At 46.8% G+C, this 17,506-nt stretch overlaps 1 pseudogene; it reads right to left on the bottom strand.

Annotated features, from left to right (window-relative positions):
• LOC147102158 (uncharacterized) overlaps window positions 1-5,436 on the bottom strand; it is a 29,479-nt pseudogene extending 24,043 nt beyond the window's left edge.
• Between the last annotated feature and the right edge of the window lie 12,070 nt (window positions 5,437-17,506).

The following is a 17,506-nucleotide window of genomic DNA, read 5'->3' on the forward strand; positions in this document are numbered from 1 at the left end:
GTACATCGGGTTCATCACCAGGTACGTATGGGCGAGGCATGGGGTTGACTTGTTCCTGTCACTCTAGGATCTGGTCAGCATGGCGTCTCACGATGCTCTCCCCAACGTCCACTGTGTACATTAGTGGGCCCTGCCGTGTGCATATCGTTCCTGGCTGCCATTTTTCTGTTCGGTAGTCGCGGGCCAAGACTGGTTGCCATACATTGAAGCTCCTTGTTGGCTTCTCATGGATGTGCTGGAATTGCTTACTCTCAACATCTCTTCGTACGTTTGGTCTGAGCAAATCCAGGCGCGATCTTAACCTTCGGTTAAAGAACATCATGGCTGGGGCCCGGTTGGTGACTGCATGTGTCGCATTCCAGTAGGCGAACAGGAAATTGTCCACCTTGTGCTGCAGCGGAATGTTGTCATTGTACATAGCCTTTATTGCCTTCTTAAAGGTTTGTACGAACCTCTCAGCCAATCCATTTGTGGCTGGATGATACGGGGCGGATGTGTAATGCCTTACCCCATTCTTTTTCAAGAACCTCCGGAACTCTTCGGACACAAACTGTGGTCCGTTGTCGGAGCAAATCTGTCCTGGCAAGCCATTCCTGGCAAAAATGGTCCGTAGGACTGCAATAGTTTTCTCCGTGGTGGGGGGAGGACATTTTGATGACCTCAGACCATTTCGAGTGCGCATCCACGGCTATTAAAAACATTGAGTCCATGAATGGACCAGGAAAATCAATATGCACCCATTGCAATGGAGATGAGGGCCACTCCCATGGGTGTAGAGGGGCCTGTGGTGGTGCATTTTGGACTTTCTGGCATCCTGAGCAGCTCTTGGTCAGGTCCTCGATTTGTTTATCGATTCCCGGCCACCACACATAAGCCCTGGCTAGGCTTTTCATTTTTACTCCTCCCAGATGACCCTCATGAAGCTCATTGAGCACTCTTTCCCTTAACTTGGGTGGAATTACAACTCGGGATCCACACATCAAGGTCCCCCGGCACACTGATCGCTGTTCTCTCCTTGTCGAGAATGCTGGCAACAGTGAGTCGCCATGTGCTGGCCATCCCTTCACCGTCAAATCATATACCCGAGACAGTGTCGGGTCATTTCGGGTTTCCTTTTCGATACAAGCGTTAGTTACCGGTAGGTATTCAACTATAGTCGAATGGAATATTTCGACAGGGTCCACTGCTGGTGCTTCTTCCGCAGTAGGCAGTGGCAGGCGTGATAGCCCATCAGCATTTCCATGCTGTTTCGTGCCCTTATAGGCAATCTCATAGTGGTGTGCCCCTAGAAAAAGTGACCAACTTTGTAGTCATTGCGCAGTCATCACCGGAATGCACCTTTTTCGGATTAAAAATGGAGACAAGAGGCTGGTGATCAGTCAGCAAGGTGAATTTCTGCCCGTGCAGATAGTGATTGAACTTTTTCACTCCCCACACTAGTCTGAGTGCCTCCCTGTCAATCTGGGCGTAGTTACGCTCGGCTGAGGTTAGTGATCGTGACGCAAAGGCTATTGCCTCTCTGAGCCATCCGAGAATTTGTACGACAGCACCGCTCCAATGCCGTAGGGTGACGCATCACATGCCAACCGAATTGGTAATGCTGGGTTGTAATGGGCCAATACCTCTTTCGATGTGATTAGTGTTTTACTCTTCTGGAAAGCTCGTCTACATTCGTCACTCCACTTCCATGGCACCCCAGTTTGCAGTAGGGTGTTCAGTGGGTGTAGTATTGTAGACAAATTTGGCAAGAACTTATGGTAGTAGTTTACCAGCCCGAGGAACAACCTCAGTTGTGACACATTTTCCGGTGCTGGAGCCTTGACTACTGCCTCAATCTTCTCTGGGGACTTATGTAACCCCTCTTTATCGATAACATGGCCACAATACGAGATCTGTTTTCTAAAAAACTCGCATTTGGGGCGGTTAGCCCTGAGCCCATATTCCTGCAATCTAGTGAGCACCTGCTCCAGGTTGGCAAGGTGATCACTGTCATTTTCGCCCGTGACCAGGATGTCGTCCAGATAACACTGGGTCCCTGGGATCCCTTGCAGGACTTGTTCCATTGCCCTCTGCCAAATAGCCGGAGCTGATGCTACCCCGAATACCAGCCGGTTGTATTGGTAGAGACCTTTATGAGTGTTGATTGTGAGGTATTTTTTTGATGCTTCTTCTACCTCCATTTGCAGATACGCCTGGGCCAGATCAATCTTAGTGAAGCGTTTCCCTCCAGATAGCGAGGCGAAAATATCTTCAATCCGCGGAAGTGGATATTGTACGGTGTGAAGGATCGGGTTCACTGTTACCTTAAAGTCCCCACAGATGCGAATCTTCTTTGGTTCCCCAGGCGTGCTGCTCAACGACTTTTTCATCACAGGGACGATGGGTGTAGCCCACTCGCTCCAGTCTACCTTGGACAGTACACCTGAACGTTCCAGACTCTCCAGCTCTGCTTCGACGCCTGGGCGGATCGCATAAGGTACCGGTCTGACCTTAAAAAATTTTGGGCTTGCGTTTTCTTCAATTTTAATCGTCGCTGTCATGCCTTTTAGTGTTCCGAGTCCTTGCTGGAACACTTCTTTCGCGTCAGTTAGGATCTTTGACAGTCGCCCAGGTGTGACGTCGTCATCCTTTTTGTCAGTCACAGCCAGTGCCTGTATGGAATGCCAATCCAGTTGTATTTTCTGGATCCATTCACATCCCAGTAATGGTGGTCCTCCATCTTGCAATACATACAGGTCTAGTTTTGGTGTTTCCTTACCGTTACATATAACGGTCACCCTTATTTTTCCTTTGGGGTAGACTTTTTGCCCCGTGTACGTCTTCAAAATCATTTTTGTGTCTCTCAAGGGTATGTGTGAGAATAGCCGCTCGTAGTCCCATCGGTTTATGACTGTTAGAGCTGATCCTGTGTCCAATTCCATCTTTACCTGGACTCCTGCTATCTTGAGAGTGACCCAAATGGTTCGGTGATCCTCCATTGTGATCACATTATGTAGTTTCAGACAACTCAGTTCCCTGCTTTCGGAGTCATTATCACTCTTTTGTTCGTCTGAACTATTCTCCGTTATCTTATGTACCTTCTTGTACTTCCCTTTGGTCGGTTTCTTATTGCTGGTTTTCTTTCCCGACCTGCAGACTCGTGCTATGTGTCCTACTTTTCCACACTGTCTGCACACTTTGTCTTTGAACCAGCAATCATTCTGGTCATATGTTGTTCTGCCGCAGCGATAGCACTTCCCTGTTCCATATGACATTTCGTTTGTGCCATATTCTTGTGGTCTCTGTTGTATCTCTGCAGTGCCCCGTGCTGCTGCTTCATATGATACCGCAATGCTGAAAGCCTTTTCCAGCGTAAGGTCCTTTTCAGATAAAAGCCGTTTCTGGGTTCCTTCACTTTGAAGCCCACACACAAACTTGTCCCTTAAGGTATCTGCCAGTCCCACTCCAAACTGGCAGTGCTTCGATAGTTTGCGCAGTTCTGTTAAATAATCAGCATTGCTTTCATCCTTATGCTGGTTCCGTTTGTGAAACTTGAATCTTTCTGCTATCAGCAGCGGTGAGGGGTTTAAATGTTCCTTTAGTATCGTTACTATGTTTTCAAAACTCTTTTCCATTGGCTTCGTTGGGGTTACTAGATTTCGTAATAAACCATACGTCTTTGCACCCATTAAATTTAACAATACCGACGCTTTCTTGTCATCTAACACCTCATTTGCCTTGCAGTACACCTCTATTCGTTCGACATATGTAGTTCAATCTTCGACTTCATTGTCAAATGCGGTGATACTGCCACTCTTCGGCATTTTGGGTGTGGTTTAAAATGGTGTCTCCCAATGGCTTAAAATGGCATCTCCCGCGCTTTCCTACCTCCCCTGCTGCTGCCGACGCCGCTCCCGGCGGTTCTCGTGGCAATGGCGGCGCTATGTAGGTTTCACGCACTTCTCTCTCTCCCTCTCTCCGCCGCTGCTCGGCCCCTGAACACCGGCTGCGCCCTGTGCGCTCTGCCCTCTCTCTCTCTCCCCGTCGACGCTGCTCGGCCCTTTGCTGTGCCGCTCGGTCGGCTCTAGCCCGCCGCCGTCCGGGAAGGGTCTGCGCACTACCTGTTGCCAGCCCGTTTCGCTGGACCACCTCAACTAGAAAGCCAAGCCTGGCACTCGACAGCCTCCCCCGCAATTCTCGAGTCTCTGCTGGATGACTGGGCGGTTGCCCGTGGTCGACGCCCGAGTCTCTGGCCTTGACCTCCAATCCACTGATCTCCAGGAACGAATCCCCGGGAGGTGATGCAGAGTTGCAGGTAGGTTCGAACCTGCCTCGTCGCCAATGTTACGTCCGTGTATAATAAGAAACGGACTGCGGAGAACGGTACAATAGGTGGTTACTCAACGTGGTTCAAACTGCAACTGATCTGTACAGATTACTACTCAGCGTTATATACAGGTGTGGTCACTACCGGTACTACAGTATACATGAGCTGTACAAAGTCGTTCCCCCCTTAAAGGTACATACATTACAAAAGAGATATTGGGCCAATGTCTGAGGCTCCCTCACATATAGGCATTGGAGTGAGCTTTAAGGAAGCAGGCTGAATGTCATTCTCTGGACAGACAGTGATATCTGTGCCCACTTCTTGCAACCCACTGGTGCTGGGCACAGGCTCACAGGCGCTACTGGTCAGTGATGTTACAGACCGAATAGTCGCAACCAGATCCTGGCATCTTATTGCTGCAGGAATGTGCTGGTCCATCATGGCCTCCAAGGCATTCTGCAGGCCGTGAGAAACTTGCTGCAATGTGTTGCAGATGCAGGTGGTGGAGTCCCAAAACCTCGCCATCACTTCAACCATGTGCGTGGAAACTGTCTGTACTACCTCCACACATGATACTGATGCTCCCTCATCACAGCTTTTTGGAAGACTTGGGGTCCTGAGATCTGGGTCCCTGGACCCTTCAGCTCAGGGCAGTCATTTCTCCACCCTCTGTGGAGGCTTGGGACTCGCCCTCTTTACCCGTCCCAACTCCTCATTCTCACTCATGCTCAGTGCTTTACCCAGTGACAACCCACTGGAAATAAAAAGAGAGATTGTATTTATAAAGCATCTTTTACATCACTTATTCCCCTCCGCAAATGAGTGTATATATACATATCATGATAACAGGCCTCTTTAATTGAAGTGGCTTTGAACACTAGCTCTGGCCTTTGGGGCAGGCAATGTGAGTTAGCACAGTGGTTTAGAGTAAAGATGGTGCTCGAGTGTTTAGAGAGGTTTCCCTTTCCATTAATGAGTTTCCATGGCACCCATGTGCTGAAAGAGAAGGGGAGCATGGGTAATGGTGGGCGGTGGGGAGTAAAGGCTGTATGTGTGGTTGTAGGATCTCTATTGGTAACTGTGGATTGACTCACCTTGGCTGCCATTGAGAAGTTATTAAATCTCTTCATGGTGTATTGGAGGTTGCTCTGACAGCTTTTGCCACCTCACTCCATACAGCCTGAACAACCCTCTTATGGGGCTTCCTCCCTTCAGTGCGGTCTTGTTGTTCTGGCCCTAACTTCTGCCAAAAAGATCTCCACAGAAATTCACAGAAACAGTGAAATTCTTTGGTTCTGATGTAGATCAATGCAGTTACACCGTGGACCCAACAAGGTCTGGCTTTGTCTCCTCATCCAGCCCTGGATTTAAGAACCTGCTGCACAGTCTGACTTTCACACACAGTCAGCACGTGAACAGTGAAGATATCTACCGACATACCGACATTTTATAATGTTCAGCAGAAACACATTTACTGTAATTTTACTCAATAATACAATAAAATGACTGAATCGTGCAGCTTTAAATAACAATTGGACAAATCACACTGCTTAAACTTCTCCCAGAATAAGGTAGACATGAACTTTCAAAGATCAAGTTCTAAAGGCCCATGTTTCATTGTAAATATCTGGAGCTGCTCTCCAAATTCCATCACTAACACCCAGTCGAGAACGCAGCCTAACATTTCACTCGGTGAATCATTTCATTGCTATTATAAAGGATGAGTTACAGTTTTACTTTAAATTGGTGTGTTTTCAGATCCTCCCACAGTTGTTCTGAGGTGACTGGAACGCTTGGCCATCGCTGATTACTTTTCATCACAGAAAGAATTTGCCTGATTCAGGAAAACTGTTTGTTGTGAAATTCACCAGTTTCCTCAGAGGAACATGTTCCTGACAGTACCCTGTAGGATGGAAGAAGCAAGAAAGAGAACTAAATATCTTCGTAAATAAAGGACCAAAGTGGCAGAGGAACAGTAGGCCAAGGTACGAGTCGCAACATCTCCAACCCACAGGGAGATTCCATGTGGACTGTACTAATACTGAGGTCGCAGAGCTGCAAAAGGACAATATTTTGACCCTGTGTAGCAAGACAACATAATCAACTGGAGCTGCAATCAACACATGCACTTATTGTCAACGATTAAAAAAAATATATGGCAGGAAATGTTAGTCAGATATGGGAATATCAGCTCCACGTGTGCTGGCATCCTGGGAGGCGTGCTAGGGTGGTTATAACAGCAGAGAGGAAATATTACATTGGTGACTGAATGAACAACAGAAAAACTGTCCAGGAATATTTGTAACGTAATGGGATTGTTACCTGGAAACCAGGAGTTCAGATCTGGAGTTAAACCATCAGTGGTTGACTGAGGGCTGCTTTTGTTGCCTTTGGTTGGAGCTGGTTATAACATGTCACGTATGAAACTTCTCAAAATGTCTTGAAATTAAGTGTGAAATATGGGAAACATTTTACTGTAAGAAAACAAGTGAAAAGTGATCCACTGCACCCCTCATTGATGAGTGGAAAGCAAGATTTTGTTTGGTCAATTAGCTCTGTCCATCACTGGTTCAGTGCATCAAGCTGCACCAATACAGGTTTCCTCGTTGATAACAATGAACGAGAATAAAGCCTGAACTCAGGTGCTGCGCTGTGACCATTTCAACTTACTCAGCAAAATTAAGAAAATCAATTGTAATTTTTGTTTAAAGTTTGACAAAACTATAGTTGAACTAATGTCAGAATAAACCACAGTTTGTCATCAATATGGGTCTCAGTTTACTGCTAGTAAATGCTCAATTTAAGTTGAAGCCACTGGGCATTCAGTTGAACAAATGCAACAACAGACTGCTTCCCATTCAAAATATTCACACCAGTTGACTTTGCTCTTGACGGAAAATAAAATTCAAGATTATCCATTAAAACCTTTCAAAGTTCTGAAGCAGATCGATAAATTTGATCCAGGCAAGTTATCCAACAACAACTTACATTTATATAGTCCTTTTAACATAATCAAACTTCCCATGGTGCTCCACAGGAGTGTTAGCAAACAACATTAGACACCGAGCCATATAAGGAGATATTAGGACAAGTGACCAAAAGATTGGTCAAAGAGGTATGTTTTAAGGAGTGACTTAAAGGAGGAGAGAGAGGTAGAGAGTTTGAGAGGTTTAGGGAGAGAATTCCAGAGTGTAGGGCCCAGATGGCTGAAGGCACGACTGTCAATGGTGGAGCAAAGGAAATCGGGCATGCGCAAAAAGCCAAAATTGGAGGAGTGCAGAGATCTTGGAGGGTTGTAGGGCTGGAGGTGGTTACAGAGATTGGAAGGGCGAGGCCAGCGAGGGATTTGAACACAAGGATAGGATTTTTAAAATCGAGACTGCCGGACCAGGAGCCAATGTAGGTCAGCAAGCACAGAGGTGATGGAAGAGCGGAACTTGATGCAAGTTAGGATATGGGCAGCAGAGTTTTGAATGAGCTCAAGTTTACAGCGGGTAATAGGTGGGAGACTGGCAAGGAAGGCATTGGAATAGTCAATTCTGGAGATAACAAAGGCATGAACGAGGCAGGAGCAGAGACAGATGATGTTATGGAGCTGGAAGTAGTTGGTCTGAGGATAGAAAGAATATAGGGTTAGAAGCTCACATCAGAGTCAAATAAGACGCCAAGGTTGTGAATAGTCTGATTCATCCTCAGACAGTGTCCAGGGAGGGGGATGGAGTCGATGGCTAGGAAACGGAGTTTGTGGCAGGGACCAAAGACAATGGCCCAGTAATTCGGGTCCAAATGCGTGAGTACGGTCTGGGTACTCACGCATCTGGCCGGATGAAATGCCGGCGTTCAGGAAACACCGTGCATGCGGAGAACGCCGGCATTTCCGGTCCTCTGAACGAAGGGGTTCAGAGGCACAGCGTGTGCGACTGCACAGGCAGCGCGTGCGCAGTGAACTTCGTCGATTTCATTCATGGATTCAGTGAGGGTAAGTCCTTACAAGTTACACTTGAAAAAAGCATGTGTAAAGTTGTTCCAAGGCTGCGGAGGAAGATATATTTTATCGTGGAGCTTCTGAAAGGCAATATTTTTGTTTGGGAAAGTGAGGAAAGTTATTTTAAGAAACGCTGAGGTTAGTTTTAAAATTTAAAAATTTTTTTTTAAACGGGTTTTCAGTACGGTAGGTAGAAGGAGCAATTGTGGCTGTGTGAATTGAATGTGAGAATGAGTGTTCTAAAATGAGTAATGTAACATTTCCAACACTTTTAAGAAAGAAACTTTTCATCAGTAATAAGTAATTATGTATGTATGTCTGCATATATTCCTTTACGTATATGTATGTATGTTTTATATTCCTTTACTTATGTGTATGAATGTGTGTTTTTAATTATGATTTTCCAATAAGTTACTTTCTCTGAAAGTCATAATTAAATACATACATTCATACACATAAGTAAAGGAATATATACATACACGCAAAGGAATATATACAGACATACATACATAATTACTTAAAAGAATATATTACTGATGAAAAGTTTCTTTCTTAAAAATGTTGGAGTCATTTTCACATTTAATAAACACAGCAAATTCAATTCACATAGCCACAATTGATCCTTCTACCTACAGTACTGAAAACCCATTTTAAAAAACAAAAATAAACTTTAAAACTTACCTCAGCATTTCTTAAAATACCTTTCCTCCCTTTCCCAAACAACCGCAGCCTCTGGAGCAACTGTACTCATGCTTTTTTCATGTGTAAGTTGTAAGGACTTGACCTCACTGAAAGCATGAATGAAAGCGGCGAATTTTACTGGGCACGCGCTGCCTGTACAGTCGCACGCGTTCTGCCTCTGAACCCCTTCGTTCAGAGGACAGGAAATGCCGGTTTTCCCCGCATGCGCTGTGCATGCTGAAAACCGGCATTTCCTCCAGACAGACGCGTAAGTACCCCGACCGTACTCGTGCGTTTGGAATGGAATTACTGGGCCAACATTTTACATGTCAATAAAATGAAAAATTTAACAATTGCACGATTTGCCCCCTCGCATCTGCGACTGAGGGTCCAAGGAGGTGCATTGTGCAAGAGGTCATCGTTGTACGTATCCTCACACTGTTCCCTTTCGGGAACTGTATGAAGTGGTGGAAGGATTTCTGGCCATGTTAACACTCCTTCTGTGACCATAACCATCTTCATACCAGCCATTAGGGTGGTTAGTCCTATGGCGTGAGGGTTTTACGGGCTCCCACAACCCATCTGAGGGGGGGGGCCACCCACACCCGCGGACGCAAGTATCCCGCTGGATGTCCACCCAGAATTTATAGTTGGAGCTCCGACTCCACTTGCCGGGACTGTCTGGAGCGGGGTTCGAAACCCTACTCCTTCTGGCCCAGCGGCGGGGATGCTTACCGCTACGCAAAAGGCCCACTCCGCGCAAAAGGTGACACCCATACGTTTCCTGCGCCTTTTCCCTCCCCGTGACTGGAGCCCTATGCTGCCACTTGAAAGACCAAGCTATCATCTGTCCTTTTTGCGGCGCCTTTGACTTCTCATTACCAATGATGAACAGGCGCTGCGCCTCCACCTCATTGAGATTGCTGAGGTCATCATCAGTTCAATTGTGAGTTCTTTTAATGCCGTGAATTGTGCTCATTCCAGCCATTTCACGTTGCTAATCGGATTGGGCCTTTGGCGTAGCGGTAGGATCCCCGCCGCTGGGCCAGACGGGGTAGGGTTTCGAACCCCGCTCCAGACAGTCCCGGCAAGTGGAGTCGGAGCTCCGGCTCTAAATTCTGGGTTGACATCCAGTGGGATATTTGCGTCCGTGGGTGTGGGTGGCCCCCCCTCCTTGTATAGCTTGTGGGAGCCCGTAAAACCCTCCCGCCATAGGACTAACCACCCTAATGGCTGGTTCAAAGATGGTTACGGTCACGGCATGAGCGTTAATCACGGCCATAAATCCTTCCACCACTTCATACAGTTCCCCAAAGGGAACAGTGTGAAGACACGTATGACGGCATTGCTAAATAAATAAATGGAATTTAAAAAATTCTTTTAGGGCTTTTAAAAGTCTTTAAATTGCTTTAATTCTGTTTAAAACTACTTCAGATTCTTCAAAATAATGTAAACGTTTTTAAAAGTTTATAAAAGTTACCAAAAGCTTCATAAAAATACCAAAAACCTATTTAAAATGCTGCTTTGCATGTAAAAATGCTTAGCAGCTTGTGAGAAACATTGGGGGCATGTCCTATTAAACTGAGACCTCAAGGGGCGTGTCTCAGTTGCACAGCGCGCTACAGGCTTCGTGCTGGCTGCACTCCTGGGCGGCGTGACGTCAGACGCTGCCCGGGAGTCAACATTTTAAAACACCAATTCCAGGCGTCCCTGAAGCTCAACGGCCGGCGCGTCGCGTAAGTGCATATCGGGGGCTTGCACGCGCGGCAAGCCCCCGACCCGAATTTCTGGGCCATTGGCTTTGATCTTCCCAATATTTAATTGGTAGAAATTTCTGCTCATCCAATACTGGATGTCAGACAGTAGTCACATAGGATGTCATCTGAACCCTTCACACTGATGAAGAGTTCTAAAACTGGAAGACATAGCTAATAATTAGAAATTAACAAGAATTCAGACTGAGCTATTTCACACCAATCCTTTAAAAGGGAACTGGTTAAGTAATTGAAATGGAAAGTATTAGGTTATGAGTTTAGAGTAGATAGCTCCAGTTGAGGAATTAGCCTCCTTAGTGTGCTGTAATTGTTATCATTCTATGGTGAGCAGTAGGCTCTGGGAATCAAGCTGCCGGATAAGGGCCATTGATGGAAATTGTATCATTGGATCCAAGACATGGTGCGGATTTATGCGGTCACCCAGAGGTATTTCTGGTGAAAGTGAGAGAGGAATACCAGCAAAGAAATTGTTTTAGAATTATGGAAACATACAGCTCAGAAGGAGGCCCATCGTGGCTGTGCTGGCTCTTTGAAAGAGGACTCGTGCTCAGTCCCACATCCCCGCTTCTTGTCCGTAACCTGTAAGTTCCTCATCCTCAAGTATCTGTCCAACTCCCTTTTAAAAGTATTTATTGGATCAGCTTCCACCATTCTCAGGTGGAGCGTTCCAGATCCCGACAACTCTACGAGTGAAAGAATTTCTCCTCGTCTCCCCTCTAGATCTTTTGCCGATGATTTTAAATCTATGACCTCTGGTTATTGACCCACTCGCCAGAGGGAATCGTTTTTCTCTCTCTTCTCTATCAAAACCTCTCATCATCTTGAAATCCTCTATTAGGTCACCTCCTCAGCTTCTCTGTTCCAAGGAGAACAATCCTAACTTTTCCAACCTACCTTCATAACTGAAGTTCCTCATCCCTGGCACCGTCCTGGTAAACCTCCTCTGTAGCCTTTCGAAGGCCTTTACATCTTTCCTGAAGTGCGGTGCCCAGAATTGTCCACAATTCTCCAGCTGAGGCCGAACCAGTGAACTATAAAGCTCTAGCATGATCTCTTTGCTTTTATATTCTATGCCTTTACTTATAAACCCAAGTAATTGATAGGCTTTTTTAACCCCCTTATGAACTTGCGCTGCTACAACAACTTGTATTTATATAGCGCCTTTGACATAGCAAAATGTCCTAAGGCACTTCACAGGAGCGTTCTTAAAAGAAAAAATTGACACCAAGCCACATAAGGAGATCTTAGGGCAGATGACCAAAAGTTTGGTCAAAGAGGTAGGTTTTAAGAAGTGTCTTAAAGGAGGAAAGATAGCTAGAGAGCCGGAGAGGTTTAGGGCAGGAATTCCAGAGCTTAAGGTCTAGGCAGCTGAAGGCATGGCCCTAATGGTTGAGCAATTAAAAATGGGGATGCTCAAGAGGCCATAATTAGAGGAGCACTAATAACTCTGAGGATTTTGGGGATTGTTTACGGAGGGTAGAATGTGGGAGGCCGGCCTGGAGTGCATTGGAATACTCAAGTCTAGAGATAATAAAGGCATGGATGAGGGTTTCAGCAGTAGATGAGCTGAGGCAAGGACGGAGCCGGGTGATGTTCCAGAGGTGGAAATAGGTGGTCAGAGTGATGGCGTGGATATACAACACTGGTATCTACCTGACAATGTGGAAAACTGCCCAGGTATGTCCTGTCCACAAAAAGGAGGACAAATCCAATCTGGCCAATTACCACCCCATCAGTCTACTCGCAATCATCAGCAAAGTGATGGAAGGTGTCGTCGACAGTGCTATCAAGCGGCACTTACTAACCAATAACCTGCTCACCGATGTTCAGTTTGGGTTTCTCCAGGATGACTCAGCTCCAGGCCCCATTACAGCCTTGGTCCAAACATGGACAAAAGAGCTGAATTCCAGAGGTGAGGCAAGAGTGATTGCCCTTGACATCAAGGCAGCATTTGACCGAATGTGGCATCAAGGAGCCCTTGAAAAATTGAAGTCAATGGGAATAAGGGGGAAAACTTTCGACTAGCTGGAGTCATACTTAGCACAAAGGAAGATGGTTGTGGTGGTTGGAAGTCAATCATCTCAGCCCCAGGACATCGCTGCAGGAGTTCCTCAGGGCAGTGTCCCAGGCCCAACCATCTTCAGCTGCTTCTTCAATGAACTCCCCTCCATCATCATGTCAGAAATGGGGATGATGTCTGATGACTGCACAGTGTTCAGTTCCATTCGCAACTCCTCAGATAATGAAGCAGTTCATGCCTGCATGCAGCAAGACCAGGATGACATTCAGGCTTGGACTGATAAGTAGCAAGTAATATTCACGCCACACAAGTGCCAGGCAATGACTATCTCCAACAAGCGAGAGTCTAACTACCACCTTTTGACATTTAACGGCATTGCCATTGCTAAATCCCTACCACCAACATCCTGGGGTTCATCATTGACCAGAAACTTAACTGGACCAGCTACATACATACTGTGGCAACAAGAGCAGGTCAGAGACTGGTTATTCTGCGGCGAGTGTTTCACCTCCTGACTCCCCAAAGTCTTTCCACCATCTACAAGGCACAAGTCAGATGTGTGATGGAATAAAGAGATTAGCGTGTAAAGTTAAGGCACATGGGATTGGGGGCAAGGTACTGACTTGGATAGAGAACTGGTTGGCAGACAGAAAGCAAAGAGTTGGAATAAACGGGTCTTTTTCCGAGTGGCAGGCAGTGACTAGTGGGGTACCGCAGGGATCAGTCCTTGGACCCCAACTATTCACAATATATATTAATGATCTAGACAAGGGAACTAGATGTAATATCTCCAAATTTGCAGACGACACAAAGCTGGGTGGGCGTGTGTGCTGTGAGGAGGATGCCGAGAAACTCCAGGATGATTTGGACAGGTTGGGTGATTGGGCAGAAGCATGGCAGATGCAATATAATGTGGATAAATGTGAGGTTATCCACTTTGGTAGCAAAAACAGGAAGGCAGATTATTATCTGAATGGCAATAGATTGGGAGAAGGGGAAGTGCAACAAGACCTGGGTGTCCTTGTGCACCAGTCGCTGAAGGTAAGCATGCAGGTGCAGCAGGCGGTTAAGAAGGCAAATGGTATGTTGGTCTTCGTAGCGAGAGGGTTTGAGTACAGGAACAAGGATGTCTTGCTGCAGTTGTACAGGGCCTTGGTGAGACCATATCTTGAGTATTGTGTGCAGTTTTGGTCGCCTTATCTGAGGAAGGATGTTCTTGTCATGGAAGGAGCTCAGCGAAGATTCACCAGGCTGATACCTGGGATGGCAGGAATGATGTATGAGGAGAGATTGGGTCGATTGGGCTTGTACTCGCTGGAGTTTAGAAGAATGAGAGGGGATCTCATTGAAACTTATAAAATTCTGACAGGACTGGACAGACTAGATGCAGAAAGAATGTTCCCGATGGTCGGGGAGTCCAGAACCAGGGGTCACAGTCTAAGGATAAGGGGTAGGCCATTTAGGACAGAAATGAGGAGGAATTTCTTCACCCAGAGAGTGGTGAACCTGTGGAATTCTCTACCACAGAAGCCAGTAGAGGCCAATTCATTAAATATATTCAAGAAGGAGTTGGATATATTTCTCAAGGCTAAAGGGATCAAGGGGTATGGGGAGAAAGCAGGGACCGGGTACTGAATTTGGATGATCAGCCATGATCGCATTGAATGGCGGGGCAGGCTCGAGGGGCCGAATGGCCTACTCCTGCTCCTATCTTCTATGTTTCTATGCTTCTATGTTACTCTACATTTGCCTGTATGAGTGCAGCTCCAACAACACTCAAGAAGCTCGACACCATCCAGGATAGAGCAGCCCACTTGATTGTCACCCCTTTCACCACCTTAAACATTCACTTCCTCCACCACCAGCGCACCAGGGCTGCAGTGTGTACCATCTACATGATGCACTGCAGCAACTTGACAAGGCTTCTTCGACAGCACCTCCCAAACCCGTGATCTCTACCACCTAGAAGGACAAGGGCAGCAGGTGCATGGGAACACCATCACCTCCAAGTTCCCCTCCAAATTGCACACCATCCTGACTTAGAAATATATCGCCAATCCTTCATCGTCGCTGGGTCAAAATCCTGGAACTCCTTCACTAACAGCACTGTGGGAGTACCTTCACCACACAGACTTCAGCGGTTCAAGAAGGTGGCCCACCACCACATTCTCAAGGGCAATTAGGGATGGGCAATAAATAGTGGCCTTGCCAGCGACGCCCACATCCCAAGAACGATTTTAAAAAAGTGCTCGGAAGCTCATCTCGGTGTCAAATATGACACCAAGCCACCTCTTTTAAAACCCGAGGATATATGCTATCAGATCCAAGGGATTTGTCGGCTTTTAGTCCCATTAATTTCTCCAGTTCTATTTCTTTACTAATACTAATTCCTTTAAGTTCCTCATTCACACTAGACCCTAGGTTTCCCAATATTTCTGGAATGTTTTTTGTGGCTTCTTCTGTGAAGACAGATACAAAGGGCTGGATTTTGTCAATGGGGAGCTTTTGGAGGCGGGACTCCCACTTGTTGGGTTTTAGTCTCGCCTCCATCGACCTGTGGCCAACCCACGCTACTTTCCCTTGATTGACCTTGTTAAGCCCAGCGGGCTAAGCAGGCCAATTAAGGGAAAGCCAGTTACAGGTGACGTCAGCGAGTGCCGTTTCATCTGTCAGGAACTTTTGCCAGATGAAATGTCATTGTTTGACAGCTCTGTGAAGCTGTCAAACACTGACAATCTGTCTTCTAAGTTGTGTCTTTACTCAAGACTCAATTAGAAAGCCTTCCTGACCAGAAAGCAGAAGGCTGCAGCTTTCGACAGTTCAGCGGCCATTCTACTTTCTGTGCTGGTGAGCTGAGGGACTCCCGAGACCTGAAGGGAGGAAGCCTGCAGGAAGAAGTAAAGGTAAGTGAAACTTATTAAAACACTTTACACACACCTCACACACTTACCTCTGCACACATGCACCCATTACTCACCTGCACACCGGACATCTCGGCCCCTCCGACCCCCGCAGACCGACGGCCTGCCTCGCTGATCCTGACGAGTTTCGGAGCCGTCGGGAAGCCCAGACTTCAGGGCTCAGAATAGGAATTAGCCAAAAAACTGCCTGTTAACTACCTGTTAACAGGCAGTTAATTGGCATGAATCCCTTTCCCGCCTCGAGGAGGCGGGACCCGGCGCGGGTCGGCTACCCGCCTCCTGGCAAGACGGCATGGAGGGGGGTTGGGGGCGGGTTGGGCACCCGCCCCCAAATTCTGCCATTTTCCCGGCAGTCCCGCCTCCAAGCCCGCCTCCCCAGGGCTGGCAATATCCAGCCCAAAGTATTTGTTTAATGTCTCAGCCATTTCCTTATTCCCCATTATAATTTTTCCGGTCTCTGCCTGTAAGGAACCCATGTTTACTTTTGCTAATCTCTTCCTTTTTACATACATATAGAAGCTTTTACAATCTGTTTTTATGACTCTTGCTGGTTTACTCTCATATTCTCTTTTATCTCTCTTTATCAATTTCTTGGACCTCCTTTGCTCAATTCCAAAATCTTCCCAATCCTCAGGCTTACTACACTTTATAGCAACATTATAGGCATCCTCCTTTAATCGAACAATATCTTTAACTTCTCTTGTTAGCCACGATTGGACCAATTTTCCCAAAGGGCTTTTATTCCTTAAAAAGTGTTAACTATCCAGGAATTGCTGCCGGTGACAAGTGTCTCCAGGTCATGACAGTAGAATAGGCTTTTAGATTTTGCAGTTGATATATTTCTGTCAAAAATGCTCAGTTGTTAAGTGACTTTTTAGCTGCTTGAGAAGTGCTAAAGGTTATTAATACAGGGGCAGTGCGATTGGATGTTTTTATCTTTTCTGCTCGACAAGACGCATTGTCACGAATTCCAGGTCTGTAAACTGTGCACTCCCGAGATTGGATGAGTGCATCATAAATTTAATTAAAAATTATATAGACAGCCTTTTTTTCTTCAACAGAGGAAAATAGGATTGTGTAGCGGTTCGTGTAGATCGCCACTAAATAAAAGAGTTTGACTTCGACGAACTATTAACAAGCTGTTTATTTACAGGAACAGACTAATTACATCAGGTAAGATGGCAGGTAAGATGGCTGACTGTAGGAGCACCGTGGTATAGGTCTTGTCCCAGCGGGGACTCCACGAGGACTGAGTTCGCAGTCCTGTGGAGAGTGTGATGACGTCATCGCGTTTGTGTTGTGACGTCATCACGTTGTTCGCGTTTCCCACACTTAGGGCATCACGTGATGCGCGTCATTGCGTCGCTGGCTGTTGAGGCCGAAGTCACGAGCGCGGGAGCGGGAGCTGGAGGCCAGGCTGAGCCGGTGCTTGCCGCGGGAGCGGAAGATCGCGTCGCTCCCGTCGGCTGGCCGATGCAGCCGAAGACGCTAGGCCAGGCTGTGCCGGCGGCCATCCTGGAAGGTCGAGTCGGGCCGGCAGCCGCCGCACGCACGTCACGTCGTACGTGACGTGACATCAGCGCGCTAGGGCACGTCTTAAAGCGGCAATGGCCCCAACAGGTAAGTTAAAAGGGCAACGGCCCCAAAAGGTAAGTTAAACATACAATAAGGTAAGTTAAAGGGAATTATGTGTCTTTATGTAAGGTACAACCGGTGGTACTGCCACATGGGCCCCCCAGAATTCGCTTTAACGAAAGTCCAAGGATGAGATGGTCTGACGCTGGTGGTCTCGGTGGTCATGCTGTCTCGGCTTGGCGA

Source organism: Somniosus microcephalus, chromosome 22, assembly GCF_052327205.1.
Source record: "Somniosus microcephalus isolate GS21.2 chromosome 22, FLI_Smic_1.0, whole genome shotgun sequence".
Classification (NCBI taxonomy): Eukaryota; Metazoa; Chordata; class Chondrichthyes; order Squaliformes; family Somniosidae; genus Somniosus; species Somniosus microcephalus.